Here is a 23,467-nt window from a genome sequence, read left to right on the forward strand (position 1 = left end):
TTCCAGAGGATCAATGTATTATATTAAAGAAGAAATAACCACCAACACAAATGCAATTGACTAAGTAGCAGTTCTATAGAAATGGTTCATGAGCTATACCACAGCTAATAATGTCATGCTGTTAGTAAAAGAAAAAAAACAAACCACATCCTGGGAAATATAACCAGGCTAACTAAGACACAGAACAATCCCCTGTTCTGCTCAGCTTTATTGAGACCTTGGCTAGAGTAAGGCCTCTGTGTAATTTGGGGTATTTGAACAAGGACATTGACCACTTCATGTTCACAGAAAAACAAGAAGAATGATCCAAGCTCTAGAAAACATGATCTGTGAGGTAAGATCAAACCAACCGGGTTTGTTCAGTCAAAAGAAGAGACAGAAGTAGGCAGGGTTAACTCTTAAAGTGCATAAAAGGCTGCTGCATAGAGGTAGAAGATAGAAGAGGTAGAAGATAAAGATGGATGGAAAACAGCCAGTTTACATTTGAGCTAGGTTTGAGCTAGGTAGTGGGAAGAGTAGCACAGTAAAAGGATAGACAGCAGAAGATGTTACAGACTTTTCACTGCAGGAGTTATTTTAAAAAAAAGGACTAGGCAAAAATCTATTAGGAATGGCAGTGGTATTTCTCACCATGCACTGGGGCTGGGAGCGAGCTAGACAGTTCCAGCCATCTAGTCCTTCATCCCTCCCAGCCTCTGATTCCCAACCAGCTCTCTGTGTAAGATATATAAATTCACTCAAGGCTTCTGCAGAAAATATTCTTGCCCTTAATTGGAAGAGCCAGATAAGCTATCATCAGTGCTGCAAAGAGGAGCCTGAGAGAAAGAGAAAGGAAGAAAAGGCAGGTGAGCTCCATGCAGCTTGGCTGGGAGGGGCAACAGGGAGGCAGAGCACAAGTCTGCTTCTCCTTACTCATCCTAGTTATGATGAGTAACTGGTAGATGCTTAACTGCCTTCCTCTCTTCCCCCTTCCCTTGTCTAACAAGCAGTCTAGACATTAAGCCACTGGGTAACACTAAGATTTAGATTTTCTGGAAAATATTTGTTCCTTTTTATCAGCATATGTTAAGGTAAGAAGATTTGATGTACAAAAAAAAAGAAAAAGTAATTGATGTTTTATCTAGGGATAATTATCTGTCTTTCATGTTGCTTCTTCCTATGTAGAAGCTCAGCTGAAAAAGCTGGTTTACTTTTCAATTATATTTGTTCTGGAAGACCTTTTGCTTGTTAAAGCTTTTGAACATGTGGAACAGAATCTACATAGTAGGTCTAATAAAAAAAAGGCTCTATTAATCATAATCAGAAATTGCAATCAACTCCACTACAGGTATAATCTCTCTCTCAAAATATGATAAAAGATAGGATCAATCATCTAATAAGCTAGTCATTGCAGTATTTTTCTTCTTAGGCACATTCTCTTAACTGGATATGCTGAGTATCACAAAAAACCCCACATTTATTTGAGAGCTTAGAAGGCAATCCTTACCAAAATATCAAGTTTGTTCATTCTACAAATGTTATGAGGGACATAAATCAAAATCAGGGTTTTCTGAAAGGCTTCTGTCTCTGTATTCATGAACCAAAATCCCAGATTTACATCCCCCTGTGTGTAGATCTGTTAAACTGTGGCTAAAACCCAGCTGTTTTGTAGAGTCCTCATTAAAAATATATTAAAAAAATAAATTAAACGTGTTAAGGTACTAATTTTATATCCATGATGGGCAAGAGTCATATAAAGGCACCCAAATTTCTGCCTGATTGAGTAGTCTAGAAGATACACAAGGTCATAACATGCTATATAAATGCTATTTATAAGCTATATAAATTTGCTATTAAAACTATGTATTATAATTTTTCCTTTGAAAATAAAACCCAACAAGCTAATTAATCTAATCTACATCTTTGCTGAACCCAATCATTAGGGTATTCTATGATCTTGTGAACTTGTGTGTCAGCAGTTTTGCTGGCCCCAAAACCTTTGAGCTTCCTTTAAATAGAAACTAAACAATTTACAGTGATCACTCAGGGAGTAAGTTAAAAAATGCCTCGATTTGGAAGGAGAATCTAATCTAATAGAGAATCCATCTGTACGTTCAATAGAGGTTCTTAACTGAGAAATACTGATGTCGAGGAAAAAAGAAGAAAGTTTAAGGGATCACTCAGTTCTTCGCAGCACTTAAGTCATACCAGGAATACTGTGTCCAGTTTTGGTCCCCCCCAAGTTCAACAGAGACGTTGGAAAAATTGGAGACAGTCCAGTGGAGGGTCACCAAGATGATCAGAGGGCTGGAGAAATGGCATATGAAAACAAGGTGAAGGAATTGGTTTTGTTCAGCCTGAAGAAGACAAGGCTCGGGGTGGATGTTATCACAGTCTTTCACTACATAAAAGGTGTGTATAGAGGATGAAGGTGCTCTCTTTACAAGGATGCACAGTGACAGGACAACTGGCAATGGGTATAAGTTGCTTCAGTGGAAATTTTGCTGGGATATAAGCAAATAATTTTTTACTACAAAAACAATTAAACATTGGAAAAGGCTGCCCAGAGAAGTGCTAGAATTTCCATCACCGCAAATATTCAGGCCTTGGCCAGCAGGACCCTAGATAACCTAATCTAAGGCACTTTTTTAAACATCTGGTTGGACTGGATGATTTTCAGAGGTGCCTTCCAATCTAGACTTTTCTATGATACCTATCAGCACTCTGAAGGAATAAAACTGAATGCTTAGAAAATTAAGAAGCAGATACTGTTCTTATCTATAAACAGGCAAATAAGTCACTTAGCACCAAGCAGCAACTTTCTATTTCCATGTTTATTTGGAGACATAGTGTCTAGTAAGAATAGAGGAAGATTTTAGAAAGAATAGTCATCAAATGGAAATAATTAAGAAAAGTCAAGAGGGATGGCAAAAGCTGCATTTTTCAACTGCTCTGCAGAGGTCCCAAATGAGAGGAAATTGTGCATCTGCTGAAGGAAAGAAAAAAGAAAAGAGAAAAAGAAGAGAGAACAGAGAGGAGAGAGAATGGAGTGGCGGGGGGGAACATAGACACTGGATTGTCTTTCACCTATCTGACAAATGAAGAGACACAGCTGTCAATTGTGTTGCCAGATCATGAGCAAATTGCTGGGACTGAGAGAATTTGGAAAGTATTTTATTTATGCCAACTTTGCTAGTTATTTTCAGAAGGACACTTATTGCCAATGTGACATCCTTGAGGGATTTCACAAGATTCTTGTGGGGAAAAAATCCTCATATATATCTATGCTATTTATAATTGGCAATACCTGCTCCTGCCTGGATAAAAGAGCCAAGGTGGTATAAATTGCTCCAATTTAATTTCTGATTTCAAAGGCAAGCTCCTTTTTTTTTTTTACAAGGAACATGACCTCAGTTTTCAAAGTGATCAGTCAATGTGGGTGCCTGTGTTCTGACTATTCTAGAGGCATCTTAAATGGAGCAGCCAAAAACCTGTAAACAACTTTTTGAGAATTCAGGCCTGGAAATTTATGAATTTATGAAGATGAATTCATATCTTCAATGTAATGTATCATCAGTTACACTAATATTATTGTGTACATGTCTATGATGTATGCACACAATCTATTTATTTATACTCAGGAAATTTATTTTGCTGCCTATTTTTACCCACTGACATTTTGGGATCACATGCTGGAATGAAATTGGAAGACATAGATAGATGCATACATAGTAGTGCCCACATGCTCCACTTCTGAGGAGTGCAGTGGTGTCTCTGCAGACACTTTTTCCCAGTTGAGAAGAAACAGGGGATGCCACACAGGCATTCCTAGTGTTACAGTGTGGGGGCAAGAAGTGATGTTGTATGGGAAGAAACTGAGTTTTAATCTGAGTAATCTTGTCCCTGGTAGAGCTCTGCTCGACTCCCAGTTCAGGTCACCAGAGAAAGTGACTGAAGACAAATCATTCTAGTTCACAACTATTCCAACACCAGGTAAAAACATTAAATGTGTCACAATATTCTCATCTACACGTAGACTACTACAACCAAAAACATTATTGAAGGCATTATTTCCAATTTTGAGAATAAGATTGTAACTTACATGTATTCTAAATGCACTACACAACCTGTTTGTCTATATATAATGTCGTAGACACTGGCTCTGTAAAGAATTTGTTTTCTGCTTGGAGGAATTTTTTCTGTATCAAGTATCATTTTTTCCTCTTTTATTTACAGTTTTTCTCTGACATGCAAAGGCAAAATAACCAATAAAATGTGTTTATATATTACAGTAGACTGTAAGTGTATGTGTTAACAAATAAAAAACCTATATGGCAATGTCTTGTTTCAGTGATCAACTGATGTATATTGCCTCTGTCGAAAGTCAAAAAGTCAACCTTAACATGCCAAAACTGATTTTAAAATTGTATATTTGATAATACTACAAAACTGCATTTTGTCAGGTTCAGAACTCAAAACTATCATACTGCAGGATATTTTCATTAAAATCCCCTGTCACATGGGATGCACAGCTATGACAGCCAGCCAGTGCCATAGCAGTGCAATAGGCATGTTGTATTGCCTCTTGGCCCTAGCAGAGGATTGATTTACGGAGAACAAACTATAAAGTCTTTAGCCCAGATTCATCTCACTAGACTTTAGACACCCAACTGAAGGACCTACAGTTTCGCTCACAGGTGTATTTCTACATTTATGCTCAGAAGTATTTAAGGGGACCTTGCTTTCTGAGCCAGTGTTTTAGATAACAAAGTCTTTCCTGGTAAGTTTTTAAGGTGTGACAGACTCCAGGCAGCACTGGTATTCCTACAGGGTTTCCCTGGCTTGGAGTTTGCCTTGTTCTCCTGTCCACTTAATGTCCTTACAGGTTCTGGTATTTCCCCACACCATCTTTGGTTAAAGTGTAAATGCAACTGAGGGCAGAAGTGGAGGTTGTGAATAAATGTTCATGCAGAGTTAGAGAATCTATACCTTGTGAGCTAGAAAAAGGCACAAGGATACCTTAACAGATAAACATATTATTGCATCACTTGATTTCTATGGAAACTGCTAGTTTACAACAGTACAACAGCTTGAAATAAAACTTACTAAAAATCAAACATACCTAGAGAGCCTCACTGCTGTAGGATCAGAGTGACTCACAGTCCTGAATGCATCCCTCTCCTCCTATCCTCTGTGGGACATGAAAATACATTTATATCCATTTTCACAAATAGCAATTTGAGTTCTAGAGATACCAAAGGGATCTGCCTGTTACAATACAGAGAAATGGGTGCCAAAACAAAACAAAACAAAACAAAGACCTTGAGACTTTATGACCAAATTGCCCTTCTTCACTTGTTGCTAAGCTGCAGAAGATGGAGACAGATGTTCAAAGTTAAATTAACACAAACTTCCCTTGAAAAATCATATGAAAGACTCAATCCTATGGAAAATAGAAAAAAGAAACTAAATTAATTTAAATTAAGGTTGTCCTATAAATCAAAGAATTTAGATCTACACTTGGACCTCAAAATCACCACTCACAACCAGCACATTAGGGTTGTTTAAATCCATGCATTGTATAACTGAGTGCTGAACTTGAATGCATAAACAAATCTAACAATTCTTGAATCCAGTGTTAGTCTTGATCAGATCTTTTGGCAAAATGCTTATAAAAATGGTTTCACATTTTAAAATATGGGAAAAAACTAAATACAATTTAGAATTTCCATTGCTTTGCTTACAATTACTGAGGTACTTCATACCAAAAATTTATCATACAAATATCAGTGAATGTTTAAACCTACAACCTCTATACCCTGTAAAAACTGTGATTCCTATTTATGCAGATAGTCAGAATTCTTCAGTAAGACCCTGTCACTTGCATAACTTTTTGCCACTGGAGATGAAAATGTAATTTTTGTCTTCCTTTTAGCTAAAACCAACGCTAAACGTAGATGAGCTTTGTTTAGTATTTGTTTTACACATACTTTAGTTATCTAAGGTGTCTGATAAAATCTTGACTTAGAGATGTTGAGAATAACTTGCAAAGTGTTCTCTTTGCAGATTAAATGAATTTCACAGAGCTGATAATTGAAATGGTTGGACAAACTTGTGTAGTATTATTTTCTTCAATTAATCAAAGAGAAGAGTTGATGGCAGTTTCAAAGGACTCAAATAAAAAAAGATCTATTGTTGAACTAGCTTCTTGGATAAGGTGGATATTACGGAATTTTCTTTCTCACCTCTTGTAAAATGTCCAAGCACAGTGAGAAGATGTGGGTTGAAATTAAACATACAAATAAAGCAATTAATAGACACTTATGACCTCTGTTCAGGATTTTTTTTCTTAAGTAATATGTACAAAACACTAAATTTGTAAAACAGGGTATAGCAGATGAAAGTTATGCCTTTCTTACATAGCCCTTCTGGAACTGCCTCACTGACAGATGGCCTTACTGTCAGTATTAAAGTTGATTTTTATTTTTCTTTTCAGGCATGGTGATGCATATTAAGGCCTTGTAAAAAGAATGGACATGTAGGTAAAATGCACTACTGGTTGTATTAATTGCCTGAAAGCCTTGATTAAAAATTTAGAATTTTTAAAGAATGGTCATTGCTCTAAATTGGAAGGAGAGAGAGAAACGTTCTAGGCATTGATTCATAACACTTCATACAGCCAAGTAATTAGATCTATACATGCTTTAAGCTTTACAATATGTTATTTTGCAACTGGCACATCATTACCTAGATTTAAGGATAAGTACAGATTCTGGGTTTCAGCACAAACATTTACAAAGAAAAGGGTGAGACAGTGGCTGCAATTACCTTCCCAAAATATTTCACTTTGAATTCTGTGGTTTGTTTTGGTTTGGTTTGGTTTTTTTTCTTTTTTTTCTCTGTGCTATTTAAGCAAATAGTTATGGAATATCCAAACAAATTACAAAACAGGCTCCACATCAAATTTAACGTCACTGCAGAAGAAATCTAACTATATCTGTGAACATCATAAAGCAAGTCAAGCACAGGCAGACTTCCAAAAGACCTCAGTCCAGCTCTTCCAGGGTTAGTGGCCAGCACGAGTCCTCAGGCACTGACTTTATCAGTGAAGGAGTCAGGTATGAAGCATAAACACCTTTCTCCCTCAGGTAATGTGATTTTTTTTTAATACTACAACCTCAGTCAAAGGTGGTCAGATGACATCTTTATACATGGAGTAATAGATTTTCTTTCTTAAAGGCCTAACAATTGAAATGGGTAAAATTTATTATCTCTGTTTTACACCTGAGTGCCAATGTGGACAGAAGTTAAAGGATTTGACCAAGAAGCCTGTGGTAGAACCAAGATTTGAATGTGCAGCAGAGTCCACTCTCCTCTGGTGCAATACCCCTCTGCTTCAATAAGCCCATCAACATGACAGCATCACTGTTTTTAAACCTACATACTTCTTAAACTGCCACTGCTTCTGTTTACTCAAGCATGTCCAAGAAACCTGTTCTTACCCCTTACCTAACAATCCCATCTTTACAGGGACCCAATATGCTTGACATATGAGGATTTTAAAGATGAACTTTTCGAATTCCATCCAAGAAGCAACAATAAGGAGGACCTTCCAAGTATCCTTTTCTCTTCCAAGCGGAGACAGATGCCCAGACCTGTCCAATTAAGAGTGTCTCAGTGTGAACCCTCTAGCACAAGGCAGACACCTGACAGACACGCTTTTTCCTCATAGCAGTCAGAGCTTGAAGTACTTAACATTGCATGTTAGAAAACTAGTACCTCTGACTTCAAAATTGGCATTACCTGTCCATTGATTTCTGAGTGGAGTGCAGCTATACTATTCCTTATTAAATCAATACTACTTCTAGCATCACCTGCTGTGTTCTGTGCAAACCATGGCTTACAAATTCCTTAACCTGTAGCCCTACTCAGCAATTCATCTTTTGAATGACAAATGTGTGGGTAACTTTGACATGTTTCTTCTATTTTGACAGTTTTTGCTGGTGTTCCAGTGGTGCTTGTAAATATAAGTATAGGGAATCTCTCCCAAATCAATAGATCCTGTCAAAATGGGGGTAAAAAACCCCTTAATTCATCCATTGTCCTGGATATACAGTACTAGTCCAGGGAACTAATGAGATCACGAGGTCCGGAACCTTAAATTGAAAAGGCAGAAAAAAAATCTGTCAATCAATCAGAAGCAAAGACATAACACCTTCTTTTTCTCTTATAATATACTTAAACTATTCTTTGTTGCATCCAGGTTGATTCTCAGTCTGTGAGCTCTCATCTGCCTCAGTAAGGCAGTAAGTATCTCTTCATGAGCAAATCCACTAAAATTTAACTAAATATAAAGAATTGCACTCAACAGAGAGGCTAGAATATGTTGTGGTACATGTGTGGTTATAATTATACACATAGGATTTTCTCATGGTTAGTGAAAATGAAAAATAAAGATGAATGTTGGCACCCCAAAGACATTTTGTTTCATGCATATGTGAGTTCTTATAAAGTCTCATTATGTCTTTATCCAGACAGAAGTGCTATGAATTATTCTTTCATGCTGTTGGGCTTAGACTTTTTAGTCACCTCTTCTTGCCCCTGGCCTCCTCTCTCTGTGCACGATACAGTCACAGACAAGTCTGCAAGGTCAGATACTATAAAAATGTAGCAAATATTAAATATATAACAAGTATTAAATAATTACTCAACAGCTGTCCTCAATGCCAGAAGCAGGTTAGCTGTAGGCACAGTCTCTGTAGGTAATCTGCAGTCAAACTGATCTTAGTAACTGAATCTTTCTGAAGCATTCCAAAATCTCGCTCACCAGTTCCCCAGCTTTGTCAGCACCTTCTCTGAGGGCAAAGAGAAATATGCTCGTTTAAATATCCCACAGCTATGTGTTCAAATTAACCTGCATGGCTTTGCCCTGGGACATCTACCACTCTATTAACAAGTCTTGGCTGAGAAGCGTGGGCATGAGATGGCAGGTACCTTGCGAGCTGTACATGGCTATTTGCATGTTTATAGCATGTATCAGCAAACAGTTGAAAAGAGCTTGATTGCACGCATTGGTTCAGCACATGCTATCGTGTCATCCAGGGATGCCTGAACCTTACGTTAGCAGATGGCCTGCGACAGGGCAGGATGAAGCAGTCACTGACAGTGCAGACGTAACCTTCCTTCCCCCTTTACAGGTCACGATATGTTTATATGATCACAAGGACTTCATTGCTCAAGACTGCTGCAGAGTGAGTAGGAGGTGACAGCTAATTATTTTCTCCCCAAACATGCTCTTGCAAACAGAAGTTTTGTTGAGGAAGGAAGCTCTTTGGTTGCAAACTAGAGGAGCCACCAGCCAGCCTGTTCCCTGTGCACAGGGGAATGGACACAGCCATGACAAATTCCTAGAGCTTCTTCTGCCTGCTGGCTTCAGTCCAGATTTATTTGGATTAAGTTTCACCAGTGAGGAATGAAATAACACCACTTAAGAACAAACCTATCCATTCTTACGAGTAACTCCAGCTGTCCTGACAAAACTACAGAGTTATTCTATGAAATCAACACTTATTTCATTCTTATTTATAGCCACAGAAGTTAGCAATCTCCTAACATGGTTCTCATTCCAAAGCAATGGACTGAGATCCAGAAAATCTGGGGTTTTCGGAAATCACAATGGTTGTTCTGCTGCAGTCTTCCTCAAAGCACATGCTATCTATAAACTGCAGTTGCAGTTGTAATTCATGGGATCTGTCTGTATAGAAATTGAATGACTATAGCTAGCTGTTAATATTTTTTAGAAACATATTTCCTGCCTGTTTTTCTTTAGGGCATCCTAGTTTTCAACTCTGCAACATTAGAGAAGGGTCTACAGAGAGACTGTCAGGATACTTTGGAGACTGTGAAGTATGATGGACAACACAATGATGGAAATTACCAATGCCTTGGGAATATAAGTAACGTAAGATTTTCTCTTTAATAAAATATATCTTTGCAAAAAGTCTTAAAATAGTTTTAAAGCATTCTGGTACTGGAAATGTTAAGCTTCAAGTTTCATAAAAACTCAGAGGAAAGTCTTTAGAAGTTAAGATGGAAATGGAAACGGTGTTATTCATTAAGTCTAATTGCCCACTTTTAGTTAATAAAAGATATTTAATTTGTGGGCTAATCCCTCTCTCAGGTATTTCAGGGGGACTTTCAGCTTCATATTGATCCTGTTCTTGGGTTATCCTTAACAGCTATTAGCATTCTGGTATTTCATTTTTCTCCCATTCATGACACTGGAAGTGGAAATTGCATCTACAAGAAAACTTACTGAGGTTTCCTGGCAGAGGCAAGATTTCAGGGATGGTGACAAGTATCTCTGTGCTGTTATCAGCATCCACTTGCTTGTGAAGAGTTGGGGGAAAGAAACAGAGCCACAGCCTGATTGAGCACATAAGCCTTATGCACCCAAAAAAGCAAAAAGGGAGGAGCACATGCCTACCATAGGAAATTATGTTCAGCCCAGCTCTCCTGGTAGTCCTGCAAAGTTTGAAGGCTACTCACCTCTTACATTTGCCTTTGAAAGTGTCCTAATACTGGTCTGCAGATCCCTACAGGGATACACTCCTAAAATTAAATGTATGCCCATGGGGGCATCAGTGATGACTTTGTGATTTATTCAGAGGGCACTAAAATAGTCAGACTAAAGGAAAACTAACAGTTCATGCATTCAAAAAGTCAGTACTCAAACTTAATACCTTGTTGAATATCCAGGCAAACAGGCTTCATGAGCATCATGGAAGGCAGCAGCAATGAAAACATCAGTGAATTGAGTGACAAGTGGATAAGTTAGTTTGTAATGGTTGGAGAGAATCAGACATCAATATCTTTATATCTTAGTTGCAAATTACTGACTATCAGCTATTTGTTTTATGATTGTGATGTTTCAGTTGCTGTTGACAACTGCTTGTTGCTCAAAATTGCACAGAAGTCTTTACATAAAATATGATATAGCAATTTTTTCAGATAATTCCTTCTTCCCCTAGCAATAAATTTATTTAAAGTTATATAGAGATCTCTGTATTTTTGTTAACAATATAAGAAACCCATTTTAGCATTGACCTGTTTGCCCCTTTTATCTAGGTTATTCTCTTTTAGGAGGAGTTTAAGATTAGCAGAATAATCCTAACACATAATATTCAACTAGAAAACATTTCCCCTTTTGCTTTCCCTGTCATATATTTCCTGTGGAAGCAATATCTTCTGAACAAACTAGTTGAATAATTAGATGGCAGTGTAATGCAACATGGCAACACAATACCTGATCAGGAGGGTCTATTTTTAGAACTACTTTCATCTTTATTCATTTGTCCTATTAGCTGCACAGTGTGGGGTCTGGGGACCGCCTCCTCCTCTCCCATTTAACCAGGAGGCAGCAGGTACAGAGCTCCCATGCCCTGACAGACGAGGAAATTTGGCAGCAGGTATAACAAGCAGTGCCTCAAAATCAAACAGTGGTTATCAAGAAAAACAGGTGCTTTTTTTGAACAATCGCTCCATCACCACTGCTTCTCCACCCTGCTTCTGAGCCCTGCCTTCCCTGCGGTCACTGTAGGTGATCAAGCTGCAGGCGAGCGAACAGTGGAGTTGCTTTTATCATGTCTCGATATCTATTTGAGATATCTACTATCATCAATAAGTTCAATAGCACAAAAATAAAATGAGAATTGAAAGGGTTAGCCCACTTACTACATAATGTGGCAACTGGTGTAAATCTGATGTAATGTGTTCATGCCTCTCTCACTCCTAGATAATTTATAATAGCCTCAAGTTCCAATATAAAAAGCACATAGCTGCAGGGAGACATGTCAACTTCCCTTACACAGGCTGTCATTCCCTTGGAAACATAATAATTAAGATGTCTGGTGTAACTACTTCTGCCAGAAATATTTTTAGATTTCAGCCCATTTCAAGAAACTCAGAATCCAAGGGGAAAATTATTAAACGCTGCATGACAAACTAAGGAAAGTATTCCTACTGTCAGGAGAAACACATGAAGAGATGCTTACCCAAAATTCCTTGCCAATAATGTGAAAACTATCTTGTCCAGAAAATACATAAATGACAACAAAAGAAAATAAAAACAACAATAGTAAAGATGAGTATTAACTTGACAAGGAACAAGGGCAGCTGAAATGGAATTGAAATGGTTGTTACTGACAGGAGAGATCCCCATCTGCTTAGATATTTTCACAGGTCTGGAGGTGCTGGTGTGACCCACCAGCTGCCTCTCCAATGAGCTATGTATTGGCCAAAGCACGTTGGTTGCTGGAGCTGATGAGTAGCTCAAGAGCATGTGCTCTCACAGCTGGGGAGTCAGAGGCTCTTACCTGTCTGAGAAAGGGCCACGAGAGATAAAACAAATGCAGTGAGACAGTTGCACAGTATTTAGTGTACCACTAGGCTGTCAGAAATAGTTAATTCTCATTTAGCATTAATCCGTGAAATAAGACTCAGTTAAACAAGTTGTAACCAGGATTAACAAGTGACATTAATTTGCCAGTTAGGAAAGGAATATTCTTCTGCCCAGTTAGACATTCATCACGTAGGTTTCCATCTGTGGAGCTATTTAAAGAGAGATAAGTCTGCTTGTGTTGTGTTCCTAGGCTTTTCTCTGTAAATATCGCCACTGAAAGGATCCTAAATTATAAAGGCCTATATTCTAACATACATTAAAAGCCAGAGAAGAAATCGGACTGCTCAGTATGGAGGAAAGACCCCTTAGCTGCAAGTGCACAAGCACTGCCTGCTTGTGAAGCTGATCAGACGAAGCACTGAGCAAGCAAGGTTCTTGCAGGAATCGCAAAATTTTTGAATCAATGAGACTGCATTATATGAATTGCTATGGGCTGTTACTCATGGGGTTTGGTGGGCAGATAGGGCTGGGACCTGGAACAGCCAAAAAAACAAGTGTGTCCATTATTAAGTTGCAGACTGGGGAAAAAAATATTAAAAATTGGAAAACTAAAGGTTAAGAAAAGAGAGAGGAAAACTGGTAGTTTTTTTAGATTGAACAACCACAACTCCACATCTTTCCAGGAAGGTGGACACTGAACTCCAACTGAGGCGAAGTATTTAGTGCTAAGTGGAGCAAAATGATTACTTTGCATGCCTTGCATACACAGTCCCATTTACAAACATCATTATAATATTTGTCCCTCTTGCAAGAGCATGATATTGTTAACTCATGTTCAGCTGATAATGGTACTTTTTTCTGCAAAATTGACTCCAAGTCATTCTCCAGCCTGTATTGTTGCAGGTAATTGTTGCAAAGTTTCCTGCCTCACACTGTCTTTATTGTACTATGCACTGCTTGGTCCCTTTCTCTACTTCAGCAAAGTCACTCTGAATCTGAATAGTATTCTCTATTGTGTTTGAAGGATCCCTATTTACATGTCATCTCCAACTTTGATGAGTATATTCCATATTCTGCTACCCAAGTCACTAACGAGAATTTCAATATTGAGATCTGTTGAACCTCACTCCGTGCATCCCTTCATTTTGACAGCAAACCTCAATTATCTCATTCTGGAGTTCCAAATACTTTTGCACAGAGCTTACACTTTTTCCTGTTTGATTATGTTTCCCTCTTTTGCGTATAAGAATGTCATCTGAGACAATGCCAAAAACCTTAGCAGATTTCTGACATCTGTTTCTTCTCCCCTTTCCAATGAGTTATGATTCTGTCTTAGAAGGAAATTAAGTATGTTCCAAGTGACTTTTTTCTTGATAAATGAATATGGGTTCTTATCGTCTTCTTGTCTTCAGGATGCTAACAAATATTTTGTTGAACCATGAATTTCAATTTACTTCCGGGAAAGATAGGTCAATCAGTTTAACCTTTATGCCTTAACTCATTCTTCTTCTCCCTTATGAAAAATAGCTATGTTTTTCCTTTTTTTGTCTTCTGCTTTTTTTAGTGGAAGAATTGCGTGTACAACCTGTTCCTATTTTTTAAATAGTTATTTCAAGTTTTAAGTGGTTATCTTAAAGTTGCCAGTACTTTACTTGCAGTCACTACCCTAAAGGATTTTCCTATGAAAAAATATCTATTTTATAATGAACGTTATAGGTCTGGGTGTTGATAGAAGTAGCACGAAATTCTCTACATTATTTTTTTACAACTTAGTCTTAAAGGGATTATTTTTATTTTTGCAAGCATGGTGAATCATTGATTTTTAAAACTTTTTTTTTTTTTTTTAATGAGTTGTTCTCTGTTAAAGATTCACAAGAGAGGTAACAGGATACAAGTGCCAGGAATGTAAGTGCTTTGTTTTCTTTGATTGAAGTTTGGTGACGTGTAGAAGGAGAATAGTCTTAAGAAGGGTAGCACCCATTCACTGTTTAAGGAGCTACTTTGAGGAAGGCTGAAACAAAATAGACACGGGTAGATGCTGCTGCTGTCCATGCTGTGCTGTGTTTCTCTCTGTCTTGTAAATGTGGTTTGGTGACTTTGCAAATACGGAAAATCTAAGAAAGAAAAGATCCCACCTTAGAGTGGACCACAGTCATGCCAAAATGCAGGATAACTGTGACAGGCTCTTATGAGTTAGTCCTCACTAAAACCAGACAACTGTGAGGATACGCTTACGGCAATCAGCACCAGTTACAGGCTAGCATGAAGAAATGCTTAGGAAAGACAATACTTGTTAAGTTTGATGTTTTCCACTTAGTTGATCCTGAAAATATTCATCCTAGGACATTTAGAGGACTGACTGAAGCAATATCAAAAATATTAACAGTTATCATAAAGAGCTTGTGAAAAACAGAACACTTTGTATCTCAAATGTCTATGTTATGACACATATCTGTAGATAATGCAGAAAAGGAATTTTCTGTATGAAGGATTCAAATATTTTATCCCACCATCAGAAGGAAACCTTGCAGAAGAGGGTGATTCATATGCTCAGACTACTGAAAAATGTCCTAGCTTTTAAACTGTTGACCCTGAAGTCTGGATCAGTCCCTGCAGGGTTGTGGAGCCCTGTGGAATTGCACCTGGACACAAAGATCCACCCAGACAAATTCTTATAATAAGTAACCTGAAATGCTTCTAAGGGCTGGAGACTTGTGGATGAGATGAAGGTAAAAAATTTCCCCTACAATCTGAGATTCAAAGAGCTCTCCATCTTGCAAGACAGAAGAAGAAAGAATTTCATTAAGTAGACACCAAATATTATTAGATTAATATAATGTTATGTACCTTCTCCAGTCATGAATCTCCATAATTAAAACATCCTTTTCAAAGTGATTGATACATTCAGTTTATTTTTGTCCTCAATCTCTCCATCCACGGAATGTTTTTTTGATTTAACCTTCTGTACTCCCATCTGCCTTTATATGATTATTTGAAATGAAAAATTCAATTCTCTGAGCTGTCCATAAATAAATATTTTCTTGGCTGTATTTTGCAGCTGCCACAAACTACTGAGCAACAGAGAGCTATAATCCTATAGCTGTAATAATTCCACCTTCAACTATCTTGCAATTAATTTGTTCAGTTTCATCTACTGGAAGGAATTCCCCAAACTTTGCAATTTAAAACTAAATACGCACTAAATTATATTTACCTAAAGTTTTATTTCAACCATATATTCTGCCACACTGTTTTCTTACAGTTCTTGAGCTTGCTTAGTTTGTTGATGATCTGACCTTGCCACTTCAAGTTCATGTCCAAGAATGTAGTAATTCCCACAGTATCTTGTCTTTTTTTCCTCTATGAATCCTCCTAGCTACATCTCCTAGCTACTACTACATCAGAGATCCCCAGTCCTGTGAATAATTAATGAATAATTTAAGACTCAATTTCTTAATCTGTTGCATTCATTCATTTTACAATGACTTTGATGAGAAACGAAGGCACTAACCATCTTGCAGGAATGAACATATCAGCTGTGATTTTTTTAAAGACTGATTCTCAGAAAAAAAACCTACCCAGCATTCAAAGTAATAATTGAAAGTGAAAGCCATGGGCATATAGATATTAATTAAAATCCCTTTTTTCCTAACCCCAGCAGATTAAGCCTGTAGTTATAGTTTAACACAAAACCCAGTGAGTTTCACATAGTGATAAATTTCATTTTCACCACCTCAACAGTAGAACACTAAGGTATGCAAGGACACCATCTGCCATGTAAACAATTTTCCACTCATTTCCAATCCTTGAGGAAATGAATATATTACAAAATATGTTTTAAAAATCTCCTATATATATCTTAGAATTCTCTAGCTTTATTCAAAACATTCACCTCTATAGTATCTTCCAATACAGAGGTACTTCTTTGTTCTGCTGTCTTGACCATTAATTTTTAATAGAAAGCATAGGATATTTTAATATATCATTAACAATTAATATTTTAAGGATAAAATCTCTTAGAAGTTCTTGTTTTAATTCTGTTCTTTGGAGTTTCACAGAAAATCTAAAAGAGGCCAATGTACAGCAGTTAATATGCATAAATGCTGGAGGTGAGACTCATTGGAATCCAACATTTTTGAGTTCTTTAATTAAAAGTGTCTGTATATTAACAACAAATTTATTTTACTTCCTACCTTTGTCTATACAGGCCTAAATTTAGCTAAGAAAAGTTAGAGAGGGCAAAAGAATTGTGATGAAAGTAAATAAATAAACAACATAAATTTGAAACGTAAAGGAGTGGGCGATTCTATCCCATAAGATACAGAAATAGCAAGTTCAGTTTCCTGTAGCTTATAAATGTAAAGTTATTTCTAGAAAAGTAATATGGTGTATGAAATCTCCTCGTATACATACAAAAAATGGATATCTAATATTCAATATATATTACACAATCTCTTCATGTATTTGAAAGGTGAAAAAGAATGAGGATCAGCAGTTACTTATTTAAAAACCTTGCCAATAGCAAATATTTGAAGAAGCTGTCAATAAGACAAAAATAAGCAGCCATGCTTCCATGAAAGCAACCTATTGCTTTCTCATGTAACAGCATTTAATCACACTGGCACTAAGTAGGAGAGCCAAAGAGCAACTGGCACTGCAGAGAGAAGGGAAGAGGTTTCCACTTCCAGCCCTACTGGGGGGAAAAAAAGCATTTTCCATTGTAAGTGCTAAGAGCTGGAAGAAGGACTGGTGCATAATTCTGGCTGTGACAGGACCGGATCTCTGCTGGGAGACAACTCAAGGAAAAAAAAGCCTTTAGGGTACCCAAATAATTCTTCTCCCCAACAGATTTCATGTTTGGTGTTGATTTTGTTAATGTCTCTCATTTATTTACCCTCATGAGGGCCAGCAGATCTCAAATGTTCCTTGCTTTGGCATACAAACTATATAATCAGCAATGATTGTAGAGACTGAATCAAGTGCTGAGTGTACTTACACAACAGAACTTGTGTGGTTGCATTTTATTAGTTAGAGGAGACTTTCTTGCCTGGAGTACTAACTTTTAGGAAAAGAAAGACAACAAGCATAAAGTGAGCATAGAGCTGAAGACAGTTATTGACAATAAAACTGCACTCTGGCACAGAAAATTAAAGACAGCACTGAGATCCCTCTCACACAGAGCAATGAGGACAACAACCGGTATTTATCAATACTGTTTGTGTGATTTCACTGATGGATAATTGGGTGACTGTCTTTAGCTCTCCTGAATCTGACTTGGATTTAGAAAATATGTGCAGTATATTAATCTGCTTAATGAGACTGTGGTATCTGTCTCCAGTCATATTCTGGGTATACTGTGCTTCCAACTATCCAAAAATCTTCATTGCATTTATTTATCTTTACCTTCCTAAAAATGTCCCTTTTGCTACACGTAAACTTTATCCAAAGGTAGTAGGTCATTCCTTCTACTAAACAGGAAACCTTTCTGATAAGTAAGAAGAGAGCATTTAGCAACTGATACTAGAATTAAGTAGAATCACTTAAGCAAGAAAAATATAGTGAGTATGCTCTCCCTGTCCACAGGAGTAAAGAATTGTCCATACATAGGTGAAAAGTCTCAGAGACTTTTCCATGATCGGCTTCCCTCCACGCCTCTTCTATGAGCAACAGTTAGGCGATCAATGTGAACTTTATCCAACTCGTATGTGAAGCAGATTTTTATCTGCTAGAGCAATCATTTGCAGTCTCTTAGTCAGGGACTTTTGGATAGACATGAAGTACTACGTGGTGTGCTGAAGGTATGTCGGAAAACAAGGCCAGCTGTGTTGCAGTTCACTCAACTCGTGCTTAGATTTTGGCTAAGCCAGCTCATGCTAAGGCCTGATGTATGCTGGGAGCAGCGCCATTAGGTGAAAGCCAGAGCACCAGGTAGGCAGGACAGGTGGCCAGGAAGAGCTGAAGGGCCATTATGCAGCCACAATCACCTGCAAATTGGTGTCTCCAGCAGCCATTATCTTTTGTCTGGCAGTTTCCTCAGAATCCACTGACTTATGGAAATGGTATAGATCAAACCTCCAAGCTGGAGAGTATAGAACATCAGCTTACCCAAAAAGCTTTGGAAGCAGATCCAACAGCAGCTGGACTGCTGAGGCTTTCATGCTTCCTGGTGTGACCCAGGGGACTCCCGCACTGTGAGGGAGGAGGAAGGATGAGCACTCTCACTGTTGGCTAGGTAACCAATTCTTTTCTTTTGCTTGTAGATGCACGATATTAAAAGTCACGGGTTATAAGTTACGAAATCTTATGACGTGAATGGTAAATAAGTGAATTAACGTGATAGACTAGTCTGGGCAAAGGGAATTGAGCCCCTGTTTGTCTTGTTCGTTTACTATATTTCTTAATGAGCTCATGAAATAAAGTTTAAATCACAGAGTACATTGTCCTGTAAATTTGAGAGATCGAACGGACCTTGACACACTGTCAGATTTAAATTCCTTATATAGGGTTTCTTACAGGTACTGCAAAAAAAATTAAAACCTATAAATTGAAAAGAGCATGAATGCTGCTGCTCCAAGATGTCCTGCTCTTCCTCCAAGCAGCAGATCTTGAGCTTTGTCGAACGAAGTTCTGAGTGGTTTTCTTGTCACTATGATTTACCTCATTGTTTAGAGAGATCAAATGTTCATCGTTACACAAGTTTCATCTCATTAACCTAACACACATGTCATTTTCTAAACTGGCCTTCCAAAAAATTAAAAGGCTTCCAACTTAGTCTTACCATTTGTGTCCAAATAAGATCCATCCCTTTGATGACCTTTCCTTAAAATATAAGAAAGGTATTCTTCTTACTAGTACCACAAGTCCAGTGACTTAGTTCCTCCCCGCATATAAAAAAATGTTGCTTAGTGTGTATGTGTATTTGTACACCTGATAACACAGAGTTCTCCATAACTGTATTGAAACACCACCTTAGGAAAAAAATTTGTTTTATGAACACGCAATCCTTATTTATTCATTGGACTTTAACTAATACCTTTGTCACTACAATAGTAACACTAGATTTTTTTTGTCTGACCATTGCTAAAAATGCTTCAGATTTCAAGTGGCATAATTAATGTTTCTAGTTTAGGGAACCAGGTGTCTGAGAGTACAAAGAGTTTGAGCATTGCAGCTAGTTTCCAGAGCTCAGTGTGGCTTTTCCAGCTTTTAGTTATTCAGAAAAGACATTTCTTGTTAAGAGAAAAAAACATATTTGATTCATTTACAATAAATTCCTCCTGAATTTTGCCCACTTTTCAAAGGAAAACATCAGCAACACCCACAAAAAACATAAACAACAAAGGCTTTGCAAAATTCAAACCAACATGACTTATAACTTCTACTAGGATGTTAAACATCAAAACCAGATTCAAATCAACGAAGAGATTTCTTCCAGGTTCATCATCACCATTTCTTTGAAAATTCCCAGATCTGCCCTTCTCATTCCATTTCTACAACCAAAACCCTCACAATGATTCTTGACATTTTGATAAAGATAATATTTTCCTTTCTAGCACTGTTGCAAATCTGCATTCAAAATACCCGTTGCACAAAAGGATTTTACTTTTAACATTCCTTATGGCCCACTAAAACCAGTCACCTCTCACACACCATCAACCCATCATCTCTCTCTCCCTCTGTTGTTCTTTTGCCAATTCCTCAACAAGCCTTTCACTAACTTGGAATATGACATCCTGAGAGAATCTATGTCTCGCTCTTTTTCATGCAGCTAATCTCTACATTATTTTTAAAAAGAAAATAGAAAATGTTCAACTGGAAAAAAAAAAGAATATTTATGTGATACAGTATTACTTTGTACTGCTCAGAGAAATATCAATGTCAGAAGATCATTCTGTGAAGGTACAGGCTTTTTTCGGTAAAACATCTTTTCACTTTGGTAAGACTATGCCTGATATGCTTACCTAAAATAAAGCATTTGAAAGCAATAGCATGCCATGTTTCAAAAAGTTTAACCCAAACTTTGAAACTGTTTGGGAAAAGAAATTCTTGAAAGCTTTTTGATTTCCATCACCCACTTTTTCCACATTCCTCTCAGTATTAACTACTCTGACAGTGAAATAAATGAGGCACTGTCCTTGATGGACATGCTGTTATACCCAACAAAAAGAATGCAAAATCAGTATTTGTACCTAATCCTAACATATATGCTCAAAGCAGAAAAGACACCAAATTTTGCAGTGACAGAGTGGCACCACTGTACTTCTTTTAGTGTCCATTTCTCCTGAACAATTGATAGGTAGTATAGATTTCAGACCAAAGAATTGTCTCACATTAATTACTTTCCAGAAAAAAATTAAAATATTGAACTTGCCTTAACTCTTGCCTTAAATGTTTCCTCATATATATATATATATATATATATATATATATATATATATATATTTAAAAGCAGGAAGGAAAGGAATTTCTATTATAAGAATAACAATATACTAACATATTTTTATTGACTTAGCTTGATATTTTTCAGTTGCTAGAATGAAAAATAACACCACTTTCAAAGGTTTAGCCAAAATGATACATGCAATTATATGTAAAGTATGTATTATGTTCATTCCTGCCAAAATTTGCAGGGATGCATTGTTAAAAAAGACCTACCAGTATTTTGAGTAAGCTAATTCATCCCTCTTTGAGCACAAAGCACAGTAATGTTAATGCTTTTTCTAGTTCAGTTTAAGAAGTCCCAAGTAATAAGACTTTCCCCATTTCTCCTTGAGAGTTTATTCTAACAAGTCTTGCTGCTGCAACATCATGCTTTGCACTCAACCTATACTCTAACTTTCTAAATTATGCAAATTTGTATTTGCTCAGCAAATGTGTGGTTACAGAAAGCACAGACACTTATTTGCATTTCAGAGATTAAAAAAATCATAAATTTCCAATTTCAATTAATTTAACTTAGTCCCCATGGTAATCCCAAAGGAATTAAGAGGGGAAACAGAGTGTTTTGTCCCTATTAAAAATAAATAATTATGGATAGATACATAGATAAATGATGTGTCACTCATGAGAGAAAATCAGAAGCCACTGCCATAGTGGCTATACCATTAAAGGCAATAGTTTCAAATGTGAGATAAACTGCTGTGAGAAAAGTAGATGCATTGTCAATATATCTTCAAAAGCCTTCTTAGCAGTTTTTCCATCAGTGTTTCACATTGTCCTACTTGGATCAATTTCCCCTGCCTGCAGAACTCTCTTGCTGATAGATTTCATTACTTAAATTCAACAAAGGGATAACAATTTGTCTATTTTGAGCAGATGGATTTACCAGCATGTATATTTTCATCATGACAGTAAATAGAAACACTGAAAAGGCAGGTGCGAGGCACGTGTTGGTTTTGCATAATGAATTTTTGCTTTATTTTTCTGGATACTTTGGAAAATGAATATAATTATTCTCAAGTCCAACAAAAGAGCTGGAATAAACCTACCTACTCAGAACTAATTGGTATTCAAGTTTATAATTACTGGCTTTGTCAAATAGATCTATTCTGATTATTTTGCTTTATTAGTACTGTCACTCCTTTTAAATTTTAACACTGTGTTTAAATCAACCTGTCTTTAATAATTTACGTGAGTTACACAATTACACAGGTAGCAATTAGAGTAGCTTGGGCATCAAATGCAACTCTTGATAGAACTGTGGATCTGTACATTCAGTTCATTAGGTGATTATCATTGTTAGCATAATGACAAATGGACATATTATTTAAGGGATTTCTTTTCTATATAATGACTGCTACTTTAAAAAGTGTATTTTAAATAAGAGCTACACCTATTTATGTCTTATTTAATAATAGAAAGACCTGTATGGAAAAAATAGCTCAGTTCAGTTAAGTCACTTATAAGTCTGTCAAATTTTCTGATCCTCATATGAATTATTTAGACAATATTTATTCAGTTGTGTACACAGCATATATATTTTCCTGCATTACATCGTTACATGGGATTGTATTTTTTCAATGTGAAATGTAGTTGACTATCTAAAAGCATGCATATAAGCAGGGAATTTCAAGTTCTTTTCTTCCATAAATATTTCTGGAACCTCTGGTGCAGCATACATTAGCATATAGCAGACATGTGTGACCAAGAAAACGAACATATTCAGGTTGTTTCAAAACAGCGAAAGCCAAGAGCTCTCAGGTCTGCCCTCCCACTGCCTCAGCTTCCCCCTCAAGGCTGCCACAGGAAACACCCCTCGCCTATGGCACAACGTGCACAAGTTACTACCGTGGTTAAAGCATCATTCATGTGGCACGCAGTCCACTCTGCCTGGTTGTCAATAAGCTGTGTATGTATGACAGGAAGAGCATAGCTATAAAATAATTTTTTTTAAAAAGCATGCTGCAAAAACAGATCTAATTAATGGGTGTGAAAAGTTTCCCACACTCATTTGTAGTAGGATCCATACATTCCTGAGGCTACATTCAACCGCAGGAACAGCCTTAACCAGAGATTGTAGATAACTAGCAACATGCCCAGAGATACCACAGCTGAGATGTATCTCTTCTTCCCCTCCTGATTGTTGTTCTCCTGAGGATTAAATTTTTTCCTTGGCCTTCACAAAAAGCAATCTTGTACAGGATCAAACATGTATGCCAATGAGCAGGGCTTGGGAGGGGTGCAGGGCTGGCAGCAGTTGTGTTGCGGTTAGAGGGGTTTGCACAGGTCAGTAGATATTCCTGAGGCAGTCGACTGGGAATTGACACAGCATTGCCACAGGTGCCTGGGTACAGGAGGTAGTACTGTTATAAACCCACCAGCCCTCTGGAAAATTTATCTCTCAGGCATATTCAAGCTTTCCCTGTTTTTCCTGGCCTATTTCCCACTGTACTCTACCCACACATGCAAGGAAGATGACTGCACATAAGTTAACTCTTTGGGCTCTCTAGAAAACTTTTCTGAAGAAATAAGCAAGTCCCTATGCCTTAACACTACTTGCCTCTTAGGTTATAGGCCTTACAGGAGAATTCATAGTCTTGACTTGGACACACAGCATGAGATTCAACTCTTCTGATTTTACATGTTGGT

The sequence above is a fragment of the Ciconia boyciana genome, chromosome 1, assembly GCF_034638445.1.
Source record: "Ciconia boyciana chromosome 1, ASM3463844v1, whole genome shotgun sequence".
NCBI classification, from domain to species: domain Eukaryota; kingdom Metazoa; phylum Chordata; class Aves; order Ciconiiformes; family Ciconiidae; genus Ciconia; species Ciconia boyciana.